Source organism: Notothenia rossii (genome assembly GCF_949606895.1).
Source record: "Notothenia rossii genome assembly, chromosome: 8".
Taxonomy (NCBI): Eukaryota; Metazoa; Chordata; class Actinopteri; order Perciformes; family Nototheniidae; genus Notothenia; species Notothenia rossii.
In genome coordinates, this window is record NC_136906.1 from 23,991,500 (window position 1) to 24,018,237 (window position 26,738).

The following is a 26,738-nucleotide window of genomic DNA, read 5'->3' on the forward strand; positions in this document are numbered from 1 at the left end:
AGATCTTTGAGTTCATCTCATGAAAAATGGGAGCAAAAACAAAAGTGTTGCGTTTATATTTTTGTTCAGTGTAGTTTGTGCAAATAGCATGAAGTATAAAATATCGCTACCAGTGCTGATTTAAACGCTTGCTGTTAGACTTGTGTTTTGTTTAGGTACAAATCTCTCTATCTATCTATAACTATCTATCGATCTATCTGTAATGTTCTGTTCTATGGACATATAATTGTCTACATAAACAGACGACGCGGACTACTTCTCTCATTCCGAGTGTCCATCTTTATTAAACTGGCACGTAACCTGCACACATGCATTATGGTGCGTTCACACCGGACGCGATGCGAATATTCGCTTCGCTCTAATCTCATCGGCAGGCGAAAAACCTTTTAAAATGCTTGTTTTCTGAATGAAGATCGGGTCGACCAGGCTAAGCTAACATTGTATATGCTCATTCCACAAAAAATTGAACTCTCGCGTTTGACGCGGCACCGTTCAATCGCCTCAATCACTTGATTCGCGCCGCGTCCACCGCTTCATGCTCGCCGTCGGAGCGAATTCGCGTCTGTCCGCGTCTCTGCATTGACTTTACATGTAATCGCGCAGCCCCCACACATCGCATCGCGTCCGGTGTGAACGCACCATTACGTCCTCAACGGGAGCTCAGTCATCCAATATCTTACACTATCTATCTATCTATCTCTATCTCTATCTCTATCTCTATCTCTATCCAAGTCATGTTTACGCTGCATTTTCTATGAGGTAAATATTACCCGCTGGCGGATATAGGCATAAATGGCAATTTTTTGTGCGATTTTTTCAATCTGACTTTATTGACAATTTTTTACAACAGAGGGTACTACATAACACGCTTTCAGGAAAAAACGGACTGGGAGACTTTAATATTTTATTGAAAAAAAGTCAAAAATGATCTCATCACGCAGATTTCAGCACATGCCTACATCTGTGTTTTATACAGCACATGCATTACACATTGCGTTTCATTGTTTAATTGCTTCTACGGTCTAGCTGAATGATTGTAATAAGAGGGAAGAATTGAGGTGTCATGATTTGAGAAAAGTCCCCTGTCATGCTGAGAAAAACGGTGGCACAGCAGTTCATCAGTGATTTGCAAAAAATATCATTAGGGAGCCAGTAATGAAGGGTTGACAGCTGTCTGTCAAATCTGTGTAGCCTTCTAAGACGTTCATTCATTTTCTCCATGATTGCCTTTCTTAGTGTTAAACCGCAGCCTGACTGCCAGTGCAAGTCATTTTTAACACCGTATGGGATTGGAATACATTTAATGAGATTACATGATGAGAACTAACCCCGTGTTAACTTGCTGTATGGATTCTTTATGTTAATTAAAGTTCAATTTTAGCCTTTAGAGACTTTGTGGGCTATCATTTTATTTTAATTTTAACCTGTACCTAATTCAAGTTATTGATCTTTCACCTTGACTTTCCTTATTTTTTTTTATTGAATATTATTATATATGATCGGCAAAGCTTGACGTCACCCCATTCAAATTGAATGGGAAGCGTCTCCGTTGAAGCATGGGGTGGAGTGGCGCTGTGGGCTGTGCGTTGATCATCAGATCAAGGGGGCGTTGGGGAACACCAGTTCGAAACCCGCCGCCACTGCGTCAGGCCGTTGTGTCCTTGGGCAAGACACTTCACCTGAATTTGCTCCTGTGGGTATTGTCCACAGTACATGACCGTTACATGTCTGATATGTGTGTAATGTGTATCTGTAAAGCACTTTGAGCTCTGGAAAAGCGCTATAATAAATGTAATGAATTTAATTGAATTGAAACCGTGTGGACGTACCGTAACACTCATGCAACTATTGGCTAACACTCCAACCCATTACACAGCAAACAGAGCCGGCCAGCTAACCAATAAAAGCAGACTGGGCTCGGGTTTCAGACAGAGGGTAAAAAGAGATGCTGCAACACAGGCAGTATGAGAACATTGCTGAAAAAAAAATTACATGAATTGTGCATCAAGAAATGTAAAGCAGCCATTTAGCCCTCTAAATATGGATTGTGCTGCCATTGATGGTGTAATATGTTGCATTGATTTGTTTTAAACGACAGGTTGGTTGTATATAGTCTCCATGTGGTACCAGGATGACGTCTTAGTATCTAAGTCATTAAGACACCTACGTAAACCAATACGTCATTTACAACCAGTTGTTTTTCCATCCTCAGTGCATTGATCACTTCTGCTTGGGCCCCAACAAACACCTCTGCAGCCAACGTGAGGTACAACAAGCTTTAGTGGAATCAATGCGTTTAGAGAGCGCAGAGGAAGGGTTAAAACTCTTTGATGAGGAAGGAACCCAATAATTGCCTAACAAACGGATGTTTTATAATCACTTATGTGACCAATTTAAGGCTCCCTCGGGATCCGTGTCTCTCTCAGGCTAATCCATGATGCTCTTTACAGTAATCCATTCAAATAACTCTTCTCTAGTGCCATCAATTAGGAATCCAGATTGACAAAGCAGCTGACACCGTGGAGCTTGGTAGGAATAAAGCTACGGGAAGATGATTATTACAGTGATAAATTACTGTGATATTCTAAATCCCATGGCAGCTGTTCAGCTACAGATTTTATGGGTCAAACTGGAAAACTTAGAGGCATACAGTATAGTTTGTTTAAAATAGAACATTGGGTACCCTTGCAGAACCACTTTTATGGACAGTTTTATCCTGTCCCACTAGGGTTGTGGGATATGATGGTATATAAAGCGAACTGGTAGAAATGTTTCCCTTGAAGAGACTTTGCATTAGTTTACTTAAAAATAAAAATGTGTGTCCATATTGCTTTATATTGCTGTGACTGAAAACGGGCTTACGCTTATTTGCCAATTACATTTGATTTGAGATGTTAGAGTTTGTGGTGTTCACACATTTTCTTTACTTATAATAATTTAAAAATAAGCATGCATGTCATTTACAAATGGTCCAGACTGAATTGACTAAAATAGTGAAATTAGTTTTAAAACATAAGATAATTAATGGAAAAATCATTTTCAGCATCACCATGGCTTGCCAATTCACTGACACGTTTTTAAAGATTTTGTCATTTTTAATGTCAATCTCGACAGAACAACAGCGGGTGTTGTTGTGCAGGTTGTTGTCGAGTAATATCCTTCCAAGAGTGTAACATCCACTTCTGTGGGCTATAATATATCTCTGTAACTGTCATAACCCCTTGAATGCCTCTCATATTAGTCATAGACCAGTGTGCTTACGATGTCTTTTAGGATCTGACTTCATGATATAAAGTGTTCCCTCTTTACTTCGTCACAGAACAGCGCTACTCTGATGAAATGCAGTGGGCAGCTCCACTATTAATGTTTGTTTGAATAGTTTAGGTCCCTTTAACAGCAATACTGACACTACACATTTGTTTTATGATTTACTGTATATCTGCTGATTTCTGACTTTCTGGATAATTGTTTTTATTGTTTTTATTGTTCCTTGTTTGTAACTCATCCTGAATGCAGCTGCTCGTCTGGTCTTCAACCTTCCTAAATTCTCCCACACCACGCCGCTCCTCCGTTCCCTTCACTGGCTTCCAGTAACTGCTAGAATCCACTTCAAGACACTGGTACTTGCGTACCATGCTGCGAATGGATCTGGCCCTTCCTACATCCAGGACATGGTTAAACCATACACCCCAGCACGTGCACTCCGCTCTGCATCAGCCAAACAGCTCGCTGCACCCGCACTGCGAAGGGGACCCAAGTTCCCATCAGCAAAACCTCGTGGGTTTGCTATCCTGGCTCCAAAATGGTGGAATGAGCTCCCCATTGAAATCAGGACTGCAGAAAGCTTACACATCTTCCGGCGCAGACTGAAAACTCATCTCTTTCAACTCCACTTCAAGCGATAGAATTACTAACAAAGCACTTATATACTAATAAAGGGCTGGCTTATCTAAAGCCAGTTGAGTAGCACTTGAAATGGTTTAGCTCTATGAAACCTGATGTACTTATACGATTCTGTTTTCTTCAAGGTTGTATTTTGTTGGTCGAACCCACTTATTGTAAGTCGCTTTGGATAAAAGCGTCAGCTAAATGCAATGTAATGTAATGTAATGTAATGTAATCATTTTGTGAAACAGGTAGGCTTATTTTGCACATTTTAGGGGCAGTAATGCTGAAATCACACACCTCATCAACAGATGGCATTTATCAAGCTGAAAAAAGCTTCACAGAAAGATGTAAGATGGAGGCATTGAGAAACGTTTTTTCTTACAGTGGGCAGGACTTTTCCCACTGTAGCAAAAACTGCACATCCTGTATAAATCATTGAAGTAAAAGCACATGTATCTGGAGGCAAACTAGGAATTATGGGTCCCCTTAAAGAATATCGGTCTGGACACTTTTTCTTTAAATAAAATAATTAAACTGGGAGTTTTGTGGTCCCTCTACAGCTCTGGGCTCTCAGACTCATCACTAACTTTCACCAGCCGCAGCACTACATCTTTTGTTTTAATGACAGTGGTATAAAACCTGGCACCTTCTCTTTCATGTGCTGCCAAACTTGTTTTAGGTCTGCAATAAATAAAAGGCTTGTTGTGCTCATATGCATACGTTTTATATTTATACGCTAATAATTGGTGTAGCAGAAATACTTCTAGACAGCTTGACATACCAACAATCCCTTTTGGCTGTAGTTGAAAGACAGCAAGGATTAAATCATTCAATTGATGGAGCACTCAGACACATACTTGATGTGTCCAAATAAAGATTTTGTTTTTGACATCGCTCCAAACATGTCTTTCTTCATTTGATTGACAAGAATACATACACAAACACATCTTCTTAGTTTAAATAAAAACCCAATAAATGGCTGCTACCATTTGAAATATATAAACTGAAAATTATGTAAACAGGAAAATAACTGAATAAAAATACAATAAACAGGATTTCTTTGGTGAGTGATGAGACTAAAGCAGCAGACTTAATATCCTTTTATGTGCTTTCTGGAAAATGTTATACTTTGCTGGTTGTTCCAAGATGATTTAGATGACGATACGGTACATGCACTGAAAACCACTTCTTTATTTCTCCATAGCTTTGTTTGCACAGCATGATCGTAATTATCTTTCTGGGGGCGTTTCTGTTTTGAGATTGCATCGCCGTGTTTAGTATAGTTTCATATTTTGTTGGGCACTGTTACTATGAGTCAAGTATTAACAAGTGGCAAAGAAAACGCTTTATGACTACACTAAAAGCCACATGAGCTTGGTTTGCTAATTTCATACAAAAACAATATTGGTGATGAATTTTTTGTAATATAAAGCTTAATGCCATATGCAAGGAAATGCTGTCTTTGTGAACATGCCTGGCTCAGCTGTGCTTAAAACTTTGTGTTAGCATTGTTACAGTTAGAATGTAAGCAGTTAAGTAGGAAAATAGGGAATTACCTGCTATTCATTTCATTTAAATCCATTAAGCAAATGGAGGGCTGTAGGAATGAATTTTCCAAACTTAAAATAGGGATGTCATAATACCAGAGATCTAGTTGTTGATACCAAAAATAATCAAATTCCTTGATTCTTGATTCACAACTTGATGCCACAGTCAAAACGTTTATTGACACTTCACATATACTCATTTGAACTGAATAGAGCTTGAATGCACCAGAATGTTACTGGAACCTCCATGAACTGTTATTTTGCCAAGCAGGACTGTGCTAGCCACCGTGTGCTAACAGCTAATGTTTACTAGCTTTCCTCATGCCGTTTTGAACGATATTGTTCTCGGAAGCTGTTAGAACAAGTACTCTCAAGTTTTCAGAACTTTGAGGTATCGGTTCTTATTATATCCTTAGCTTACAGTTCACTTTAGTTTTCCTCCTCCTTCTACAATTAATTAAATGGCAAGCAGATAGTGATACATTTAGAACAAACTCGACTTCTGCTGACTTGTGCTTTAATAAAGCCTTAGGGCGCTCCCCATCTGCTCTGCTTTACGTGGCAGACTAGCTGTGTAACTAGTGAGTCAAATATTGGAGAATGGGTGCAGGTTATCAAAATAAATGCAAAGAAAGTGAGTCAGTAACAATTCACAATTCTCTTTATTAGCACTAATTGTTTAGCATGCTTATACGCTTTCTATCACTACACACACCAGCCAATGAGAGTACTCGCTTGCTTGTTGGAAAAGAATGGGACAGAACAAAGCAAAAGGAAAAACTGCTTCATCTTTATAAAGGCATTTAAAGAGATCACTTGTTGGGTAGTATATGAAAGCTTCAACATTTTATTTATTACTTATTACTTATTTTTTGAGTAACGGGTGGTGATGAACTCATACAACTAGTGGTTTAAAATGTGTGAAACGTTTAAAGCTTAGCTAGTAAATCAATAATTTAAAAGAGAGATTGGTTTATAAAGAATGAAGTCACTCCTGATGAGGTGGTTGTAGTTGGGTCATTAATATTAAACTATAACAAAAAATGGAAATGTAATGACCTTTGATTTATATGTTGTATTGAGCCTATGAAAAGACTCTACCTTCTTAATTATATAATAAACATTATGTTTTCCTGTACTTCTGTGCTTATTTAAATGGAAAAGCAGTGGTAGAAGCATGGACACCTGAATGCAACATGAGTGTTATTGAGACGGTACGCTCTCAGGATGACATGTCCTTTAAGTAACGTGTCTTTGGCACCTACTTGTTGTGTGTAGTGACCAGTGGATTAGCGTTGGATTCTCTGTGATCCTCTTACAGGGCGTTTGCTCATGCTGCGCTGCATTTGACTCAAGAAGCAGAATACACGCACTTACCCCTGGTATCTAGGTTGAAGTCCTCGGTGTGAGAAAGCATCCCTGGTGTCCTCGAGCTATGCAGATGTTCACTGATTTCTCTTGCTGAACTCTGAAGAAAAAACGAAATTACAGAGAAATATATGAATATGTCATCCTCTATTAAGATTTTAATTGTTTTTAAACAGCATGGTATAGTAAATGGAGCTTGCATGTTGACATGAACTTAATACATTCATTAACATGCAGGTATTTAAGCCGACATGTTGGATGCAATACGTAGAGGCAGGTCTTAATGGCGCATGTAATAAAAAGCTGCTTCTTCCGAGGATAACCTTCTTTTGGCATTGCCGTCTCCTAAATGAATCAGCAGTGTGCTCATTCTTTTTTCCTCTCATTTCTTTTTCAAGAATCAGAACCACCTCATTAACCTTATCTAGCAAGCAGAAGCTAATGAAAGCCTCTGTTTCAGTGTCCGGTCCTGGCAAAGTTAGTTTGACTAATTAATCAAACATCAGTCCCCCCCTATCATCTTAATGACTCCCTTTGAAAGTGAATGACAATGTGCTGCACACACAGCCCGCAGGGAATCTGCACCGGCACGTCTTCATGCATTTTTATTGGACGTTGAAATAATAGAGGAAATGAAGCTTTGTGGCCCAGAGATAGATGTTTGGTATTCACTACAATAAGGGAAATAGAAATGAAAAACAACTTCCTCATCTTTTAAACATGTTTTTGTTCTTACTTGAATGATAATGTTTACCCAGTCCCTACAATATGCAACAAAGCAAAGCTGCAATTCTCCGACCTATGGACGCTACGAGTCCAGATTAATGCACACTCAGTATTCATATGACTCGTCTTGCCCTAATGAAACAATTCCGTGCTCTCATCCCTTGTGATTCAGAGTGTATGACATGCCATATCAGATGTAAAGAACCAGCCAAATTCAATCTCCAACAATCTTTAACGGAAAACTGCAAAATGGCTAGATTTTCACAAAATGAGAGTACAATAGATAATGCAATTCAATTAGCTGCTAAGGCTGCTATTTGCATCCCAGTGAAAGGGGTGATAGTTTAAGTGGCCCAAGGCAGCTGCCTTTCAGCAAAGGCCTGTGAAAACACAAAAAGCAGCGGAACCAAGAGAAAAGGCGAGTTTGGGAGACTTCAGCAGTATTCTTTAAATGACTCATCATAATGACTCAATTTAGCTGTTCAATGACCCATTTACTGCATTGAGCAGGCATGGGAAGCTCTCTGTCCTTGGCAGGGTCAGTCCTGCAGCTGCCCCTGCCTGCCATCTTTAACCAATGGGAACATTTATTTTCCCTCCACCAGGCTTCAACAGACAGGTTGCTCAAGAATCAGGAATCATCTCAAAACACATTCACACACTGCTCCATTAGATCATTACATTAAAATAATCTACTAATTGTAAGTGAAAGAAAGAATTGTTTTAATTATCAATAGTTCTGCATCAGACCATGTTGACACAAACAATGAAGTTGTAGAAGCTTGAGGTAAAAGATAAACAATGGGCCTTACTTGTCATTAGCTTAAATAACTTTCTGTCAGAGAAAATACGATTTAATTTAAGATGCCCCAAAATGTCTTAATCATCCAAATCCGCTCCTACCCAGGTGTGCAAAATTATGAATCCCATTTGGTCATACAGTAAATTGGAGATGTGTATTTAATTATAACAAGAAAATTCAAATGCATCAAAAAGTACATTATCCAAGCTGAACCACAGCATGTTAAAGTCCTATTTGGGACAAATACAAAATATGTAGCCCAGAAATGTAATCCAATCATTATAATTTGCTTGTGTTGGAAGAACAAATTGTCGAAAGAAGATTTCTTAATGTTTTGTCAGAGAGCTCTTATCAACTTTCACCCACCAATAGAGCAACAATAAGAAAACCTTGCTAGAGATCAAAGGTTAATAAAAGAGTGAATTTGTTCGTATATCATTTAATTATTGAGTTCAATGTGTCCTATTATACATTTACAGGAAAATGTTTATAATGAAAAATAAGATGCTGCTTGACTGCAGAAGCAACCATGTATAGGTCACAGAGGCAGACCATTGTTGTGATGTGGATAAACCCTAAGAAAATAGTTTTAATACAATTATGTATATAAAACCTTATTCTGTAGAAATCTGACACACTAACTACTAATATACAGTGAATGTTTAATATCCCTTTTCTGGGAATATTGACTGTTTCACGGATAGATGGGAAGAAGTATCCTTCCAGCATGCTCCTCTATCTGAACAGACCAGTTTTCGTTCGTTTTGCTGTACACAGGGCATGTGTACTCAAGGTTGGGTCAGGTTGCAGCCCTGGAGGAGCGGGGGTGCAGGAGGGAATAGTGGAGGTGCTGAGGAGAAACAGACCCCATATGGTCTTGAGGAGCTGAACTTTCTGGCAGATCTCCAGGATGCTGACCCGGAGCATTGAAAGGTTGAGCACTGGCACCGATCTGACGGATTCTGCCCAGCTGCTGACGTGCAGAGCAGCGCACATGGATGTGAAGACAAAAATAACTTGCTGGGATCCACAGCTTGAGCAACTCCTTAGAATTTAAATCACTGCCAATTTATTCTGGCTCGTGTCAACTTACTAGGAGATGACTGGCGTGTAGCACAGTGTAGCAATATTTAGAAATGCATAAAGGATGTTTCACTTAAATTATTTTGATCTGTGCTACAGTATGACTATCCTAAGTGGAGGCTTTAGAAAATAAAATCCAATTTATACAGTTAAGAGGGGGAGTTTAGATTTGCTATTCAGGTCTGGTCATCTGCAATCTACTTGAATAAAGAAAGCAGTTAAAATATTCAGAAAAGAAGTGACCCCAAGTCAATGAATGTGTGCCCTCCTCTTCTCTCTGTGTAACGAAGGGCAGACCCTGTTGTTGTGCCCCCTTCTTAATTGAAGAGATAAGTGTGCTTAAGTGGTTTGCAGGGTAAAAGGCCCCTACATGTTAAGCAAAGCTAACAAGTGAGATTTTCTAAATTAATATTACATTTACTACTGAAGAAACACACTCTTTCTTTCCACTGTTCCTTCATTTTCTGTTTGATACAATTGATGATATTTAGCTCATGAACCAACACACTCTCACTCCATAATCGTACAAGAGCGACGTTTGGTCAGGGTCCCGTGGCGTGCAGTTGTGACGCTCCTAGGCTCCTTCAGCTTCATAAAGGGACGCAAATAGCTTTCAACTGATTGCAATGTATTCCCATCTGCGGCGGGATTTGACGCTCATGGAGGCACGGCATTCGTCTGTGTCAGCTGCCCTTAAAGGCAATGTGAGCGTCCATTCCCGTTGGAGATGTGAGTATTGTAGAAAAGAAAAGAGAGTGGCAAATAAATGAAGTAGGACTCAAAACAAGTTTGTACCTCAGGAATAATTATCACAATTACCTCAAAATATATGCAGATGGTTCTAAAAACAAAGAAGAGTGTGTCGGAATTGGTATATATATCCCAGAATTTAAAGTGTCAATATCAAAAAGAGCATCAGACCAACTTTCAGTGTATACAGCAGAAATGCTGGCAGTAGTAATAGGATTACAGTGGGTGGAAGAGGTCAGACCAGACAGGGTGGTGATATGCACAGATTCATTATCCAGTTTACAAAGCATACAGTCAACAACAACTGCCAGAGAAGACATACTCATAGAAATCAATCACAGCCTGTTAAGACTTCACAGAAGCGGCATAGATCTGCAGTTCTGCTGGGTGCCTGCGCATGAGGGGGTGAAAGGGAACGAGTGTGCTGATAGATTAGCAAAAAGTGCACTACAAAAGGAAATCACATTACCAGTTCAACTTGGAAAAGGAGAAGGAAAAGCAGTTATTAAGAAGAAAGGGATGGAGATCTGGCAGAAAAGGTGGGAGAAAGACCAGAAAGGCAAAGAATACCATCAAGTGCAAAAGACAATTACAATTAATATTTATAAAGAAAGAAACAGAAGGGAGGAAGTAATGATAGCTAGGCTCAGACTAAATCACACTGCATTAAATGGTACGCTGTATGTCATGGGGAAAAGTGACAGTGACAAGTGTGGGAACTGTGGAGTTAGGGAAAATGTGGAACATATTTTATTACATTGTGTCACCTATAGAGTTGAAAGAGGGAAATTAAGGGATACAGTTTTAGAGGCAGAGAGGGAGTGGAATGTAGCGGGTATTCTGGGAACAGAAGGAGAAGGAGTAAGAGCTATCAGAAAAGCACTGTTCACCTTTTTGAGGGAAACTGGGATAGGGAAAAGAATTTAACAGTAGACCATGGATGATTTGTTTTTTGTTTTGTTTTATTTATTTTATTTTATTTTATTTTATTTTATGGTTTTCTTTTTGATATGCTGGTTTAGTAGAGGACTGACATGATGATACACACTCGTGTACAGTAGGTGGCGGTATGCAACCAAAAGCTGTTTGCGACCCGCCATTAAAAAAGAGAAGAAGAAGATTCCCATTGGATAACGGAGAATTGTACACCCGGAAGTAAGTATTCCCCTTACTGTCGATTGATTTTACAGTGATATCTGCACTACTCATCGACTAAAAAACACCAGATTATCCTTGTTAATTACACAACATTGATTGGTTTAAATTGTGTGCAATGCTTTTGTATTTTTCCCCTTCGATTCGGAGAAACAAATATTTTTTCGGAGTAAAGGATGGCAGCTATCGTTTAGGACTACACCTTGTGCTCTGTATGACAAACCACGTTTTTTTTCACCATTCATTCCAATGGCTGGCGTCTATGTCACGTGGTCTTCAAATTTCTCCCTGCAGAAAAAAAAAACATAGCCGAACTTCGTTTTATTCTCGGTGGAAAATGCCTATTTTAAAGTTAGTTTGGCCATTAAAATGCGTTTTGATGTCATTTGATGCGAGAAATATGAGTTGTTATTTCAGATTATGTGTGCAGTGGATGTATATGATCTTTAGTTTGCTAGTTATTACGAAGATTACTTCAGGAAATTGCGTCCATAGAACGTTTTCATTGTTACCAAGGTGGTTGCTAGGGACGCTGCTATCGATATTATTTCTGTTATGTTGTGTAACTGTTTAATGGTGTTATCTTTATTGATACCCCCTTCCCCGTCAATAGTGTTGGTCCACAGCGCAAACGTATTAGTTTAACAAAATCTGCATCTAAAGATACGTTATTTTCCCCTGTGCAATTCCAGTCTCACATCTCACATCACATCGTCATTAACAAATAGACCGAAAACATTTAAAAAAAAAAATAATAATACTTTATTCCGAGTGTGGTTGCTTTTCTCTTTGAAAGTCATCACATAACAGCATTATAATACACGGTTCGGCTGCATTAAATATTACATATCTGCTGTAGTTCTCTATTTATAGAGCCCTGATGAGAAGACTTCTAGACAAACATGAGGAACTGCCGCCAACACTGAAAACGTGACATGGTGGATCATAAATATATCAGCAATTAAACAACATCTTACATTTCTTTTCACACAATACGTCTCTTTGCAGGATCAACACTAATTCGGCTGACTTTTATATTTGATCCAATTGGTAGATAGGCTGTATTTACACCATAAAGGTGCACAGCTGATAGAAAGGGACACCTGGTGGTTAAAGCATGTTATTGAATTTCATTATTTTTATTATTAGATATTAATAGGATCCCTATAAAGTTCATTACTTGTTATTCTCTACTAATAGTTAATTAAAGACTGTATATAATGACTATTTTGCACATCCCTTTCAAGATGTTCTAAGGTTTATTCACAAACGGTGTAGTTATGCAATGAATGAAAAACTTGGGTCGCAGGTTCCTCAATAGTGCATTACAAGACATCTATCAATATTTGTGCATACCTCCAGCAATGTTAACTATGTTGAAGCACTTATTTTAACTGATATTATTATGTATTATAATCTTATAGGATGTATATAGATATTTAATCTCCGGCCTTGTCAGGTATTGAACAATCAATAAATAAAGAACACAGAATTATTAAATATAAAACACAGAATTTGTGTGATTATACTAAATGATTTACAAATAAACACCACTGAATATTTACAACTGTTACACATGCTGATGTAACGCAAATGTTTCCAACTTGGGATCAATAAAGTATATCTTATCTTAAGATGATCGATGGCTACTGCCATATTTGCAAAATTTGCCTCTGAACCTTGACAAGTGCATGTTTTAGGCTTATCAATTAATGTAATGTAATATAATGTTATCAATTAACAACAGGAGGGTTCACAAACATAAGACCAGCTGTTAAATAAAAGCTCTTCTGACCTTAGCTGGCATGTGGGTATATATATTAATGCTGCCCATTATGGGCACAAGCAATTTTCACCAATTTATTAATTATATGTTTTAAATTTGAGTGTTTCCTATCCCCTAAACCTCCAGGGATGTACACAGTATACTGGCAACTTCTTATTATGGGAAATACGAAAACGTCTTATAAAACGTGTAATAACGTGCTTTAACCAGTAGATGGTTTGGGTTAAAAAGCTGTCAAGTTTAAAGTGTTAACAAAATAAAATATACTGCTGTTTCTGGTTTAGTTTACGACGGATATATTTAGTTATTGTTTTGATATTTGTAACACAAAAGCGATGGAAAAACCCCACAGCAACACAGAAAAGATGGTCTTAACATGACCCAGCAGTCTAGTAGTTAATAAAAAACAATAATATCAAAACAAAATATTACTACTAACTTTATTGTGAAATTCAAACGAATAGTTTCCGGTCTATTCTGAGCCAGATCTCTTTAGATAAATAAAAATAAAGAACTACGACAGATGTGTAATATATTCAATGCAGCCGAACCATTTATTACAATGCATTCATGTGATGACTTTCAAAGAGTAAAGCAAGCACTGCTGAATAAAGTATGATTTTATCTTTTACGAAACGTTTTTTTTCATATGGAATGCAGTTGGAGGTCAACCAATCACAGAGCTTGAGAACTAATCAGGGGGTTTGTCAAACAGAGCACATGGTGTAGTCCTAAACGATAGCTGGGGATTCTGGGTAGTGTAGTGTCTTCTGCCATCCTTTACTCCGAAAAAATATTTGTTTCTCCGAATCGAAGGGGCAAAATACAAAAGTATTGCACACAATTTAAACCAATCAATGTTGTGTAATTAACAAGGATAATCTGTTTTTTTTTAGTCGATGAGTAGTGCAGATATCACTGTAAAATCAATCGACAGTAAGGGGAATACTTACTTCCGGGTGTACAATTCTCCGTTATCCAATGGGAATGGACGCTCACATTGCCTTTAAGGGCAGCCGACACAAACGAATGCCGTGCTTCCACGAGCATCAAATCCCGCAGCAGATGGGAATACATTGCAATCAGTTGAAAGCTATTTGCGTCCCTTTATGAAGCTGAAGGAGCCTAGGAGCGTCACAACTGCACGCCACGGGACCCTGACCACACGTCGCTCCTGGACGATTATGGAGTGAGAGTGTGTTGGATGAACAGCATTGCACAATGTCTGCAACATAATTATTATAGCTTTAATTGTTAGGATAATATGTGATTGACTTGACATTTTATGCAACTAAAAATTAATTTTCATTATCGGTGAAGGATGTTTCTAACCAACAGAAAGCAGAGAAAATTGCCCATAACAATTTTAGATGTCTTGACTTGCCTGACCAACTATCGACTATAATGACATTCAAGGGAAAAACAGCAGATTTTCAATTTATTTTTGCTGAAACCGTCAAATATTTGACATTTTAACATGATACGTTTTCTATTGGCCCACCATACCCATTTGATCCCAAAGTCTCTGATATTTGCACTCAATGCCCCTTATGCTCTTGTGTACATTTGCATGTTATCCTTAAAGGAGGAGCACCCACAGTCACATTATTTAAAGGAAAGTAAAACACCAAAAATGTTAAGCTCAGCTTTGAGGAAATTGTTTAAATAATGATTTGACAGCTCTCGATTTCAAGGCAAGTTCAAGTACATTTTCGCCATGTAATAAGAAAAGGAATCATCAATCACATTGGTTGTAGTAACATGTAAATGGAGAACATGCCATACATTAATGTCAAAACACGTCATTTAATTTGATTTGCTATCTCTGTCTTTCATGATAATAAAATCAGGTTGCAAAGCTGTCAATACGCTGACAGAGTAATATTATCTGGTATAATGTATTTACTTCCGCTAGCAGGCGGCCAAATGACAGAAATAAATCTAAGTGTGACCGCGTTAAGACATGACAGAAGTGTTGCTTTTCAATAACCGTTCCTCCTTGCCTGGCACAGTGTTAGTCACAGAAACTTGTATTGAATAAAACCATTTTAGATTTTGACATGATGACCCATTTGAGGTGGTGAGTATTTACTGTGTTGTGCTTCACTGATCCTGAACTGCCAATCAAGGAGTGCCTCACTTTGCAGGAAATTAAATCTCAGCAGCTGTGGTGGAGGAGGGTGTAGAAAAGCGCAACCAATATTTGTATCATACTGTACAGTCACAGGCAGCGGACCAGAAAGTACTGCTGCTCTTTTAAAGGTCCACTATGATGAAGAATCATAATTACCAACATTAATGAATGAAATCAAATGCAGTTTATCTCTGACAAAATGAAATGAATCACTTACTGGGCTTGTTTTGGGATATAATCAATATAATTACTGAACAGAAGGTTTAAGTTATTAAATCTACATTTTATTTTCTAATACTCAAGATGTGAAGTTTGTGGTTTCTGTGACTGAGTCTCAGTGAAGCCTAAAGGTATGGAAGTGGAGAGCAGCGCAGCTAGTTTCCCCTATGGAGAATAACAGAGAATGTGCTGCCTGTTGAGCCCACAAACAACAAGCCTTAAGCAGATCAACACACACTCAAACACACACATAAGAACACTTCCATATACACTCTTGGCCTTGTGTATGTGTATGCATGCAGGAAACTTGAAAATTGCCTCGCCAAAAATAGATATGCAGTAATACTCGCTGTACCCTCAACCATAGCCAATGCTATCTACAGTAAAAAACACATTTGGAGACAGAATGGCTTTCCTGATAGCTTCATGAAAGTGAGAAGCTAGTGTGCTATTCCTTCACTCATTCAATATTTAAGCAGCATGGCATGCTTTCTAGAGCACACATAATGATGTTGTCATGGCTGTACAGAAAAATGCAACATGGCTGCTTGTAGACCAGGCTGCTAAAGTAAAAAACATGACTGCACTATAAGTAGAAACTAAAACATTAAACATGGAACATTTTTGTTCAACTGACGGTGGCTTGTAATAAAAAGAAAAAAGCTTATGCAAGAAACTGCCACTCTGTCATGTAAATATTAAAATATCATGCATCACCAGTTAAATTGTACATGCTGCCTCATCTAAAATGAATTAAAATAGATGAAAAATTCAGTTCAATGGCACGTCACAGAGGTTTAATGGTCTTACGAGATTTGTTTGTGAACAAACAATTCTTTCCAATTCTGCCGATAATGCACCTAACAATCATATACTCCACTGTGTACTTTCTTTACTTAGAGGGAAACGGCAATACCCCGAATATCAAGATAATATATGTATGGGAAATATAACAAAATGGTGTGACAGTTCTGTGCTGAAGGGCTCTTTCACAGCCATATCTTCTCACCCCACCTGATGTGCTCTGCATACACTAAAACACATGGAAACCATCTTTTTAATCCTACAATCTGGTCTGTTTTTCATTTAACAATTATAGCAAATATGAAATAAAATCTAAATATGGATTTAGAATAGACCCTTTTAGGGGCTCTATTATGCAAAATGTCAGGTTAATATTTGTTTTTTGTGCCTCTACTCATGCTCTAATGTTCAAAAAGCTCTTTATTTTTCTCATACAGCCTGTGCTGCAGCACCTCTTTTCACCCTCTGTCTGAAACCAGAGCCCAGTCTGCTCTGATTGGTTAGCTGGCCAGCTCTGTTGTGATTGAACCACCGCTTAGATATATTGTGTACTATATGTTGGAGTGTGTGCCAACAGAGGCCCTGGTGTTAAATAATGATGTCACTATGTTAGGGAACTAAACAAAGGAGTCCAATAGAGGTGTTTCAGGAAGGGCGGGGAGTATGTGGGAGAGAAACTCCCTCTGGAGATTTGGGATTTTAGCCTTTGCAGACCATTTACATGCACACAAACATATAGCATACAGGAAAGGGAAACCCCAATAAGCAAACTAGCAGGGCCCCTTTAACTTTCCCAACATTTTTTAAATACCTTCCCTTTTAAAAATAAAAATGACAGTACAGTATACTATCTCCCTTTTCTGCATTCCCATCCTCCCCTATAGATGTTTTTCTACAGATCCTAAACTTCATCTCTAAATAACTAAAGAACCTTTTTGTAAATTATAGAGTTATTTTCTTATCCAGTCACACGTAATAACGAATTGGAAAAGGAGCTATGTCTTCTTAAAAAAACATGGTGGCAAAGTCGATAGGGAGTTGGCTTGGCAACTGGAAGGTCACCAGTTCAAGTCCCGGCAAGACCAAGTGCTACCGAGGTGTCCCTGACCGAGGCACCGTTCCCTACACTGCTCTCTGGGTGCCGTTCAAAATGGCAGCACACTGCTCCTAACACTAGGATGGGTCAAATGCAGAGAAACAATTTCCCCACGAGGGATTGATAAAAGTCCATTTTTCTTTAATAGTTTTTTGGGAGCACATGTGTTTTTCATATACTTCACAACCTTAACTGCTGTGCAGGTTAAAATGTAGAGCCTTTAAGATCCTCAAACTTAAAAGAAAACTAACTTTTGCAGATAGAGATTGGCAACAACTCACTTTGAAGTTATATTAAATTTATTTGGCAACTCAGTCTGTTTTTAACCTGGACTTGTGGAATTTAAGATTTGTTGATGCTATGTTTTCCATCATACTCAAAGTGTATAATACAGTACATTCCTTCAGTATTATGTTATCTAATATTCTATTTAAGAACCTGACACTTGCACATGTCTGATGCCTTTTATGTTGTTTCAACGCATACAAGCTTTGCACTTAACCCCTGCCACATTAAAGGAAAGCCTGCTGTTGACACTTCATTTCTGAGGTGCATTCACACTATTTTGTTCGGCCCATTTCCCTGCTCTGTGAACAGGTCGCACCTCGGGGTGCAGAGGCAGGGAAGCCATTAAGTTGGCACAAACTCTGGGGCTGTTGTGTTTTCCCTGGGGACTCACTCATTTAATGTCTGGCATTTGTACAGTCGTGCCTTGTTTTTTTTGCTTCCAGGCAGTCTCTGAATAGACATGAATAGTAACTAGAGTGGTCACACACACACACACACACACACACACACACACACACACACACACACACACACACACACACACACACACACACACACACACACACACACACACACACACACACACACACGACAAAGACACTAATGTAGTCCCATGTCTGTTTTTGCTCTCCAGGATTGTTCATCAGGAACATCTTGTGAAGCTCCATAATGGCTTTTCTTCTTGGTCAGATCTCTTGAGTGACACAGGCAGTCATTTGTTATTATCTGTAATAAGTGGAGTGGAATGATAAGGATGACAAGAATAACAGGGGCTCCACGTGGTTTTACTCCACTGCCTTTATTGCTTTTAGCAGATTTTCTCCAGGGCAGGACCGGCTGAAGGGAGCATTGTGTGCTGGTATTCTGGGAATGACTGAGAAGAATAGTTAGGTTCATGTGCGTGCCGAGAACACACTAATGCACAGAGGCTCTTTTCAGGAAAAGAAAGGACTCATGCTACATTGTGCACTTTCAAGGAGAGGCATGAAGTCATGTACATGTAAGCACACACTGTGTTCCTTTTCTGCACTACTACTGTTCAGTATCTATAAATATGACATTTAGAGTGTGCATGTACTGCGCAGTTTGCTTGTATGAAGCGTGTTTTCTGATATTCTCATAAGCACACGTCTAAGGCATCTTCGAAGACATATGGTGAAATAAAACACTGATGTTACTGTGTTGCTGCTGTCCAGCGGCTCTTTCTCTAAATTCCAAATTAAGATCATATCAAGGAGCGGCAGGAGAATATCTCCAACTCTACTGCCGCCATTAAATAAAGACCTACAGCTGAGCAACGAATCTCACCAACAGCTCCAGCATTCATTTAAAATGAGTCCTGTCATCAGTGGCATCATGAGCCCTGAATTCAAACTGTGATTCTGAGGCATGCAAAGGAGCTCCATAAAGCATCCCATGGTTCACTATGGGGATTTTATCACCTGCCTAATTGATGTCATCATTGCAAAATCAACATCTTACCCTGAATAAAAATGTGCAAACTATTTATTTGTCATCACATAAATACTTTTGAAAAATGTATTCATTGCTATTTTCTACATTACCCATATTACAACGGTATTACACCCATGTTACACTATTATTACTACCTTATTTAACCCATGTTACATTGCACTGTTATTAGACCCATATTACACCCATCTAAGACCTATATTACACTGTTATTACACCCCTATTACTACTGTATTACATCCATATTACAATGTTATTACACATGAATACACCCCTATACACCCATGTTACACCATTATTAGACCCGTATAATACTCATCTTACACTATTATTACATCTATATAACACTGTTATTAGACCCCTATTGCACCCATGTGTCACCAGTATTACACCCGTATTACACAATGACAGAGCCTGTCAAATGACTGTATCCCCCAGGATACTGAAACCCTTTAAGGGTTAAACTTGGTTCTAAAGTGTATCTATAACATTTGAATAGATCCACTCCTATCAGTTTGCAGAGATTGACCGAGTCCCCGTCAGGTTATGTGAATAATAATGTGCAGGCTTTACCGTGTAAAGGACAAATGGTAAGCCTTCCATAAGGGGGAGCTTGCAGTTTAATTGATGAGATCAAAGGAGACTTGGAGGACTTTGAGATGTAAAAGCCTGGATTTGCTGCATCCCCGGTGAGCTTTAAGGCCTTAGAGATGTTTGCAGAGCTTGTCAAGTTGACTGAGTGCTGTAAAAATCCCTGCGTTCAAGTTTATTATTATCCATAAACCAGTTCAGATTGAAATCCTCACTGTGTGACTCCGAGAGCCTGAGTTATGTAAAAAAAACATCCAAGCAGAAGATGGAGAACACACCCTACATTTACTGGTAAGCGATGCATATCTGGGACATGATGTGACATGAAAAATGGCACAAGTTATCTCGCCCCTTTTGAATCACGAAGCTCAGCAGCAGAGAGGGAGGGTGGGTCTATGGAGCTGCAGCGTACATATGTTAACACGGAAACCTGTTAACCACAAACCAGGGAAGCCACAGTGTGCAGAGTGCCCTCACACTGAGAGTGTGTTCGAGCAGCTCACGGGGACACCTCCCAGCCACTTCACTGAATATGCAGCAGAGACCCTGCAGACTGGCCTCTGCACAATGTCCCTATGTGTTCATTATTTAGAGAAAGTGGCCAGAGCTCTAACGTCCTGCACACTCCTTCGTGCTCATTCACATATTAAACGTGGATAAATGTTGAGAATCAATTTGGCTCTGCTTACAGGATTCCTGCGACTGTTCATCCATCCTCTCATGAATATGGAATCATTCAGACCTCATTGGATCTTTTTACAGTAATGTGAGCAGCGATGCCTCGGAAAATCTCTCCTAACCACAGTGGGCCTCGCTTTCCAGGTGAGAGCACTTTATTCCCCCTGCTTCCCTCTGCAGCAGGCCCACTCAATAAATCACAGCACAACACTCCGCCTCTACTCTGCAAGCTACTAAGACAGCAATGTCATGACTCAGCAAACTCTTGGCTGAGAGAAGCCTGCTTTTGCTTTTCATTTCGAGAATACTCTACCAAATATGTAAAATACAGACAAGTTGAATTAAATTAAGAGAAATTACTACAGATGGACATGTTGGTTACTACTTCCTGCAATATGAAGATGAACGTAATCGCCTCGTTTGACTAAAGTGAATAATTAAATAGGGAAAATGAACAGACATCATCTATAATACAATGAAGTAACATGAGATACAAGCATGTGTGGGTATTGTTGTCAGTAAGAGAGCTGCTCAAAAAGAGTTGTAACATGTCATGGTTCAATTTACAGTGTACTTTAAAAAACGAAAAAAATCTCAATATTGGTAAAGCATTTTATGTCACACTGTGCCATGCAAGTACCCATCTTATGAAACAAGCAATTTTCTATTAAACATAAATGCATTTTATGTTGACATCATAAGTGAGAACAACCTGTGCACTGCAGCAGTTTTCCCTGTTTCCTCAATCAGCACTTCTAGAATGGATAGGGTTACAAGCTAAGTGTCTGCACTAAAGGCATTATTCAGTGTCTTTATATTGATGGCTCTCGCCAGAGTTGATTCATTAAAGGGTTTGAGTGGAGCTGGTAATGCACTTTGGGGTCTGATGAAGCTACAGTGTCAACACTGCAGCCAAGCAGCCGCTTTGCATGGTGCATTCTGCGGTGCTATCCAGACTGTTTACAGGAAGGAACTGGTCGAAAAGCAAAATAAATAATCAGGACATTGTTACTTACCTTTAAAGAAACATCTTGTACAATGCTCTAAGAATGTAATTAAGTTATAGATTTGTGCATAGTGTACAATAATAAAACAGTATCTGAGTCATCCGAGGATTCAAGTTGTTATTAAATTGTGAGCAGCAGCCAACTCATTGCCCAGAATTATTCACTCAGCTATTCAAGCAGAATTCATTTGACGACTAAAACTTGTTTTAAGTGCTTATTACAGCAGTCCATACACAATATTCTTACTGTGTATTGTTAAACCATTACCACTGTAGCTGATTTCATGGTTTCTATAGAGATTTTTATCGAGAGCTTTGATATAAATTAGTTGCTATTCTTTTTCACTTTTAGAAAGTTATTGTGAGCTGAGACCAAATTAAGAATGACTGATAACCTGATTGAGTGACCAGATTGATGATTGACTAAATCCCAAATATAAGTCTGTCTAGTAGACCGCCAAAGAAACTATACATTAACAGGTCAAAGTTATCATAAAAAGTATATATATTGAATACATTGTATTACAAAGACCAAATGACTGAACCCCAGTTTCACTGTTAGGCTGATGACACTTTTATTTCAATTTGTACCTAAATAATTCATGCAGTATTTTTTATTTGGGTAGAGTATAGTCCAGGAAACTTTAAGTCAGTTGAAACTTGTTGCCCGCTGACTAAACTGAACTTTATGGGTTTTCTAATTCTAGAAATAGGTCACTTAATCTTCCATCTATTAACTACTTTGCTGTAATTGAGCTGGTTCCACAGTATAAATATCTTAAATGAGGATGGTCTCTACAAAATGAGTAGCCCATCAAAAAGTGTCTGCTCAGGGTATTCATGTGTTAAACTTTTAAATATGGATCAAAATGTTCTTGTGTGCTTTTCTGTGTTTTTATCACAGCCTTTGCTATTTTTGCGTTAAGTGATAAATTGGCAAAATCAGTATTTTAGTTTTTGATTAACCTATTACAACAACAAAAGTATTTCTCCAAGTCTTTATAATCCTAATTCATGAGTGCAATCGCTGCTAATGTGTCAGCTTCATTAGTATGCAAAAACAATATTATGACATCAATAAAAGATGACGTGCTGTTCACTGTGATGGATTACCCATCGCAGGTAACATAAACAAAGACAAAGACAAATTCACCTGGGGCGGCTCTCAGAAAATACGATTCAAATCATGGCTTTAAAGGGGCAGGCAGACAACATACCGCACTGTAATCCTATTTCAATATCACACGTTTCTTGACATAAGGAACATGTTTTACATTTGGACCTAAGGATCATTCAAGCTGCTAAATGTCAATTACTGACACCTGATTCACTTGTGCAAAATGTGGACATACAGTTGAAGGTCTCCTATTATACTCTTTTTCATCAATATATAATAGGTCTCAGATATATACAAAACATGTCTCTGAAGTGTTTGGCTCCAAACACCAAACAGATCATTGCAGCATCCCATAATCCCCTCTGTTCCAGCCCTGTTTCAAAAGTGCTGATTCTCTGTCTGTTGCTTTAGATGAAAATAAGGAGCCCCTCCCCACGCCCCTCTGAGAGATATTTGGTTAAAAAGAACACAATGGTGCTCTAGGAGGAGATTCAGGTGATAAGGTGGGGGGGGGGGGGGGGGGGGGGGGATTGGTGATTGGCTAGTGGACCTCATAAAGTGGCCAAAATCTGATCAGCTCATTTTCAGACAGGTTTTTATATAAATGGATCAGGACAAAAGTGAGTGAATCTTTTTTCCTGAAACTTTCAGAATCTCTTCACACAGAGGGGACACATGTTTATGTATAAAAGACATGAACAAGTGGATTTTGCACAATAGGTGACCTTTAATATTTTCTCTAATCTTTAAATTAGCATGTACATGGTAACACTATTTGACATCTATAAACCTCCATCTTCTCCTTACCTACTCAGTTTTCTGTTACCCTTGAGGCTAAGGCTGATTCACAGAAGCAGACCTAACTTTCCCCATCTTGCGTACTTCTTTCATCTCTTCCTGATTTTCTTTCCATCAAGAGGGTTTTCTAACTCATAGGACTTATAAGAGAAAAGGGAACAAGAGTGATATTTAGTTGGAGCATACCCAACTGAGGTATGTTAGATTTAATTATCTTAGTTGGTCATTTTAACAGTCAACTTTTAAGCTAGCATCTCAGGATTGAATGTAGATTTGTTAAAAAGACGTGAATCCATTAAAATAAATAAATATACTTACTTTTCTGAATCCTCTGTAAGCCTTTTGTGTACCAGAATTTGTATGTACTCTGGCAACCCTTCTCTATGTGCTAACTGCTAAGTCACAGAGATAATAAAAACACCACATGTCATGCTGCATCATTGAGCAGCTTCCACTTTGCTTGAATGCAGCGGGTTTTTGGCAATATTCACCAGCTGCATCAAGGGAAGAGATGACTGCTGCACATATAGCGGAGCTGACGTCTCAACGGGAAACATTATGTGCTTCTTTTCCAGTCATCATTTAGCTTTTACAGTTAAACATAACTAACTAAATAATTAAACATAATTCCCCTTTCATCTCATGACAAATCAGTGAACATCACTCGCTGTATCGCTTTGTTCCTTTATCCCTACATGATCCTTTGTTCTCTGTTTTCCTGGGTTCAAATTTGGTAGTCGTGCATGATAGCACTCAACTAAACTTAACTGTTAGACAGATGCTCCAACCTTGAGCAGCCGTTATCTCCTCTTAAGCCCCACGAACCCGATTCCGGGTACGAAATCGCGTCATTTGCAGGAAACAACGTCTAAGGAACCTTAATATTTAATAAACTATGAATATTTTACATCCATATAATGGGAAAAAAATAATTTAACTGATCTTTTTCATTTAAAAAAAAAAACCCCCACATAATTCTAACAGTGAACCTCTGGATTAGCCCCGAGCGAAAAATGCTAACCTATTACTGCACCGAAAATCACTCCTAGCTCCCTTATTACTTATCCTAGCTGCACATCCAACACACGTAAAGACACAGAATCTAATGGTGCCCACCTCAACACTGAAAGATACAAACTCGCAACGTTATCAACAAAAACGTACATCAAAACAAGTGGCGCTAGGTAGCCCACAAAGCTAACATGGCTTACCTTCGTCTTTGTCTGGTCTAAACTGGTCTTCAATGGCATTAAAACGATAAGAACGATGATGTAGTTAATCCATAGGTTCATATCCAATGTGGCTGTGTCCCCTTTGAAATGTTTTGATAATCTATAAGCAATAAAACTGCAATTCCTTTTTAAAATAGTAGAGCTGGCCATTCCTACGCTCTGTAGCGTCATTGAATGCGCGAAGAAGCAATCTTTTTTTTTTAACATGAGTGTGTGCGGGACGATTTCCCTTCGATTTCATTGGCTCTAACGGTCAGAAAGAGATGTCACATGTCAAAATCGAAGAGATAAGGAACATCCACCCAAATGGCCCCAGAAGATGTTTTTTTTTTTGCTAAATCTGTCTATAAAGGTCAAATATCACTTGTTTTGCATCAATCTTGATACAGGGTACTTATTATATGTTGTACTTTGGATTCCTAAAGCTTTTAGTCTACTAACGCATCATTCAAGGTTAGTTTTCACTAAAATATTATAACAGTTTTTTACCATGTTCAATCTGAATTTTCTTTAAAATAAAAAACATCTATATTGATTCTTACTTTTCTACATCCAACTCACAGGTTTATCATTACTTTGAGAAAAAAGATTATTAATTTAACCCTTTTAGAAGGGAGGATATGGTCATTTGTTCTGGGAATGTCATTTTCGAGCCTGAAACCTGAAAAACAGGCTTGGGGCTTAAGAGGTTTTTTTAAGGAGGGGCTGCCCTAGCAAGTTGTTGTTACCAGTTTGTGACCGGGCAACTCTCGGTGAGAGATAGTCAGTGTTGTGGGACACCTGGAACACATCCTTCTCAGGGTGTAGATGACCCCGAGCCATAACCGACAACTAAAGTTGATTCAGTTTCCTCCGCTGTTTAGTCTAACTAATGAAGAATGTTGATTACCCTTAGCGAAACTAGTTACAACATCATACGAGAGGAAGGTTCTTCAGAATTGATTGTGGCATCTCAACCTGTGGTCAGATCGTGGCCCGTGACATGTCTTGTGAATTCTCCGGCAGAAGCTCCAAATAAACCGTCAGTGTTTGGCATCAAAGCTCCAGCTCTCCTCGTGTCTCTTTGAGTCGTGTTTCAAATTGCTTCAGAAGTTTCCCCCACAGACGTGTATACCAGTTCTTGACGCCTACTTTATACTCTCCTTTATACTTTATAGATTGCTCCCTGTGAGCCACTGGACGGGAGCATAAATGATATTCTGTCCTTGCTGAGAGTATCATTTGATCAACTATTAGTTGTTATCTATTTAGTATCTATTTAGAGTTTAATTGACAGAAATCATGTTTTTTTATTTATCTTTTATTCGTAATGTGTGAGCTAATGTCTGCATTCCTAACCATGACGTGGTTCACCTGACCTGCAGTGGAAAGAAATATTTCTTTGTCGTCCACATTTCGTGCCTTTTTACTCTGCCATCCAGCACCTGGCTTTGTGTGGGATTCTTGGTTCCTGTTCCAACATGTGTTTGTGCTGGCTGTGTTCCTGGGCCTTGGCTCTTCCTCTCTCTTTGCCTCCAGCACTACTGTAGTCTGGTCACCTATGAGGCATTTACTGCCCACTGCACATGTTCCAAACTTCTATTGCCTATAACAGGAAGTTGGCCCACTGCAACTCCCGTTTCTCAACCTGACCTTATTCCTTGGTTTTGTACACCATTACTGAACGTGCTTGTCACAATAACTTGTAGCCCGCTATTGTTTCCTACTGTTTATAAGGATAGTGTCCTGTCTCATGCAGAGTTTAAAGGCTTTAAGTGATAAACTCTGACTCTGCCTCCTACACAAACTCTGGCGTAAGCAACACCAGTGATGGTACAGTAGCTAATAAAGTCATACACAATTAATTAGTCACAAGCTAAATAAGAGGGAGCCAACAGAAATGTTCAGTGATGAGGTCGTATATCACCATGCTAAATAGTGCAGAGGCAATACTGCTCTCTCATTTGCTATTCGGCCTCAGATCAATACCAGGAAGGTTGGAGGCCTGCTTATTGCTTTATTGTAGGAATATAAAAGGAGAGTGCTTTCGGAGACTGCAAGCTGGAAAGAAAGTTTTGAGAACCGCTTTGATCTTCCCTATGAGGGATTTGTGTATGTTTATTCCTTCATATGTTTTGCTGCTAAAACAAATCCCCCCTCAAGCACACATGAAGTTGGAGATGAATTGAAAACCAAAAATCTCAATTGGAAAAATATC

At 38.7% G+C, this 26,738-nt stretch overlaps 1 protein-coding gene across 1 annotated transcript in view; it reads right to left on the reverse strand.

Moving 5' to 3' along the window:
• Positions 1 to 26,738, reverse strand: part of elfn1a (extracellular leucine-rich repeat and fibronectin type III domain containing 1a) — an 81,596-nt gene that overhangs the window by 25,019 nt on the left and 29,839 nt on the right. Inside the window, exon 2 of the mRNA XM_079644138.1 lies at positions 6,813 to 6,903. The gene's annotated coding sequence lies outside the window, so the exon portion shown is untranslated. The remainder of the gene's footprint in view (positions 1 to 6,812; positions 6,904 to 26,738) is intronic.